The sequence below is a fragment of the Idiotropiscis lumnitzeri genome, unplaced genomic scaffold (genome assembly GCF_059441095.1).
Source record: "Idiotropiscis lumnitzeri isolate Australia: NSW breed Sydney's pygmy pipehorse unplaced genomic scaffold, RoL_Ilum_1.0 HiC_scaffold_150, whole genome shotgun sequence".
Lineage (NCBI taxonomy): Eukaryota > Metazoa > Chordata > Actinopteri > Syngnathiformes > Syngnathidae > Idiotropiscis > Idiotropiscis lumnitzeri.
In genome coordinates this window covers 530,001-534,144 of record NW_028283688.1, presented here as the reverse complement: position 1 = coordinate 534,144, position 4,144 = coordinate 530,001, and positions in this window count along the sequence as shown.

Here is a 4,144-nt window from a genome sequence, read left to right as displayed (position 1 = left end):
GGTCCCGCAAGCCCAATTCGGCCGAGCCCATTGAAATGAATGGGGGAATTTTATACGTTTTTGCCTTTTTTCCCCCCCCCTCGTTCTTTTTGTATTTATTCATTTATTTCAACTTTTACCGACTCAACCGCCCTCCGGCGTGCCCTCGGCGGTCCCGCAAGCCCAATTCGGCCGAGCCCATTGAAATGAATGGGGGAATTTTATACGTTTTTGCCTTTTTTTTCCCCCCCTCGTTCTTTTTGTATTTATTCATTTATTTCAACTTTTACCGACTCAACCGCCCTCCGGCGTGCCCTCGGCGGTCCCGCAAGCCCAATTCGGCCGAGCCCATTGAAATGAATGGGGGAATTTTATACGTTTTTGCCTTTTTTTCCCCCCTCGTTCTTTTTGTATTTATTCATTTATTTCAACTTTTACCGACTCAACCGCCCTCCGGCGTGCCCTCGGCGGTCCCGCAAGCCCAATTCGGCCGAGCCCATTGAAATGAATGGGGGGATTTTATACGTTTTTGCCTTTTTTCCCCCCCTCGTTCTTTTTGTATTTATTCATTTATTTCAACTTTTACCGACTCAACCGCCCTCCGGCGTGCCCCCGGCGGTCCCGCAAGCCCAATTCGGCCGAACCCATTGAAATGAATGGGGGAATTTTATACGTTTTTGCCTTTTTTTTCCCCCCCTCGTTCTTTTTGTATTTATTCATTTATTTCAACTTTTACCGACTCAACCGCCCTCCGGCGTGCCCCCGGCGGTCCCGCAAGCCCAATTCGGCCGAACCCATTGAAATGAATGGGGGAATTTTATACGTTTTTGCCTTTTTTTTCCCCCCCTCGTTCTTTTTGTATTTATTCATTTATTTCAACTTTTACCGACTCAACCGCCCTCCGGCGTGCCCTCGGCGGTCCCGCAAGCCCAATTCGGCCGAGCCCATTGAAATGAATGGGGGGATTTTATACGTTTTTGCCTTTTTTCCCCCCCTCGTTCTTTTTGTATTTATTCATTTATTTCAACTTTTACCGACTCAACCGCCCTCCGGCGTGCCCTCGGCGGTCCCGCAAGCCCAATTCGGCCGAGCCCATTGAAATGAATGGGGGAATTTTATACGTTTTTGCCTTTTTTCCCCCCCCCCTCGTTCTTTTTGTATTTATTCATTTATTTCAACTTTTACCGACTCAACCGCCCTCCGGCGTGCCCTCGGCGGTCCCGCAAGCCCAATTCGGCCGAGCCCATTGAAATGAATGGGGGGATTTTATACGTTTTTGCCTTTTTTCCCCCCCTCGTTCTTTTTGTATTTATTCATTTATTTCAACTTTTACCGACTCAACCGCCCTCCGGCGTGCCCCCGGCGGTCCCGCAAGCCCAATTCGGCCGAACCCATTGAAATGAATGGGGGAATTTTATACGTTTTTGCCTTTTTTTTCCCCCCCTCGTTCTTTTTGTATTTATTCATTTATTTCAACTTTTACCGACTCAACCGCCCTCCGGCGTGCCCTCGGCGGTCCCGCAAGCCCAATTCGGCCGAGCCCATTGAAATGAATGGGGGGATTTTATACGTTTTTGCCTTTTTTCCCCCCCTCGTTCTTTTTGTATTTATTCATTTATTTCAACTTTTACCGACTCAACCGCCCTCCGGCGTGCCCTCGGCGGTCCCGCAAGCCCAATTCGGCCGAGCCCATTGAAATGAATGGGGGAATTTTATACGTTTTTGCCTTTTTTCCCCCCCCCCTCGTTCTTTTTGTATTTATTCATTTATTTCAACTTTTACCGACTCAACCGCCCTCCGGCGTGCCCTCGGCGGTCCCGCAAGCCCAATTCGGCCGAGCCCATTGAAATGAATGGGGGAATTTTATACGTTTTTGCCTTTTTTTTCCCCCCCCTCGTCCTTTTTGTATTTATTCATTTATTTCAACTTTTACCGACTCAACCGCCCTCCGGCGTGCCCTCGGCGGTCCCGCAAGCCCAATTCGGCCGAGCCCATTGAAATGAATGGGGGAATTTTATACGTTTTTGCCTTTTTTTTTCCCCCCTCGTCCTTTTTGTATTTATTTACTTATTTCAACCTTTACCGACTTAGGGGCCGCTTTGCACCGCCTGTGCCCGGGGAAGGTGCTCCTATTCGGGCCAAGTGTGACACACGCCCGCCCTCCTCCTCCGGAGCTTCCATTAGGGTAGACTTAGGGGCCGCTTGGCACCGCCTGTGCCCGGGGAAGGTGCTCATATTCGGCTTCACTGTCAGGCAGCATGCACTCCTCCTCCGGAGCTTCCATTTGGGCAAACTTAGGGGCCGCTTGGCACCGCCCGTGCCCGGGGAAGGTGCTCCTATTCGGGCCAAGTGTGACACACGCCCGCACTCCTCCTCCGGAGCTTCCATTTGGGCAAACTTAGGGGCCGCTTGGCACCGCCTGTGCCCGGGGAAGGTGCTCATATTCGGCTTCACTGTCACACAGCATGCACTCCTCCTCCGGAGCTTCTATAAGGGCAAACTTAGGGGCCGCTTGGCACCGCCTGTGCCCGGGGAAGGTGCTCATATTCGGGCCAAGTGTGACACACGCCCGCACTCCTCCTCCGGAGCTTCCATAAGGGCAAACTTAGGGGCCGCTTGGCACCGTCTGTGCCCGGGGAAGGTGCTCCTATTCGGCTTCACTGTCACACAGCATGCACTCCTCCTCCGGAGCTTCCATAAGGGCAAACTTAGGGGCCGCTTGGCACCGTCTGTGCCCGGGGAAGGTGCTCATATTCGGCTTCACTGTCACACAGCATGCACTCCTCCTCCGGAGCTTCTATAAGGGCAAACTTAGGGGCCGCTTGGCACCGCCTGTGCCCGGGGAAGGTGCTCATATTCGGGCCAAGTGTGACACACGCCCGCACTCCTCCTCCGGAGCTTCCATAAGGGCAAACTTAGGGGCCGCTTGGCACCGTCTGTGCCCGGGGAAGGTGCTCCTATTCGGCTTCACTGTCACACAGCATGCACTCCTCCTCCGGAGCTTCCATAAGGGCAAACTTAGGGGCCGCTTGGCACCGCCTGTGCCCGGGGAAGGTGCTCCTATTCGGCTTCACTGTCACACAGCATGCACTCCTCCTCCGGAGCTTCCATAAGGGCAAACTTAGGGGCCGCTTGGCACCGCCTGTGCCCGGGGAAGGTGCTCCTATTCGGCTTCACTGTCACACAGCATGCACTCCTCCTCCGGAGCTTCCATAAGGGCAAACTTAGGGGCCGCTTGGCACCGCCTGTGCCCGGGGAAGGTGCTCCTATTCGGCTTCACTGTCACACAGCATGCACTCCTCCTCCGGAGCTTCCATAAGGGCAAACTTAGGGGCCGCTTGGCACCGCCTGTGCCCGGGGAAGGTGCTCCTATTCGGCTTCACTGTCACACAGCATGCACTCCTCCTCCGGAGCTTCCATAAGGGCAAACTTAGGGGCCGCTTGGCACCGCCTGTGCCCGGGGAAGGTGCTCCTATTCGGCTTCACTGTCACACAGCATGCACTCCTCCTCCGGAGCTTCCATAAGGGCAAACTTAGGGGCCGCTTGGCACCGTCTGTGCCCGGGGAAGGTGCTCCTATTCGGCTTCACTGTCACACAGCATGCACTCCTCCTCCGGAGCTTCCATAAGGGCAAACTTAGGGGCCGCTTGGCACCGTCTGTGCCCGGGGAAGGTGCTCCTATTCGGGCCAAGTGTGACACACGCCCGCCCTCCTCCTCCGGAGATTCCATGAGGGTAGACTTAGGGGCCGCTTGGCACCTCCCGTGCCCGGGGAAGGTGCTCCTATTCGGGCTAAGTGTGACAGACGCCGGCCTATTACCCCCGGAGCGATGGAGCTGGGGGCGCTCGCTCCCCGCCCGTGCCCGGGGAAGGTGCTCCTCTCCGGCCTAAGTGTGGCAGACGCCGGCCTATTACCCCCGGAGCGATGGAGCTGGGGGCGCTCGCTCCCCGCCCGTGCCCGGGGAAGGTGCTCCTCTGCGGCCTAAGTGTGGCAGACGCCGGCCTATTACCCCCGGAGCGATGGAGCTGGGGGCGCTCGCTCCCCGCCCGTGCCCGGGGAAGGTGCTCCTCTGCGGCCTAAGTGTGGCAGACGCCGGCCTATTACCCCCGGAGCGATGGAGCTGGGGGGCGCTCGCTCCCCGCCCGTGCCCGGGGAAGGTGCTCCT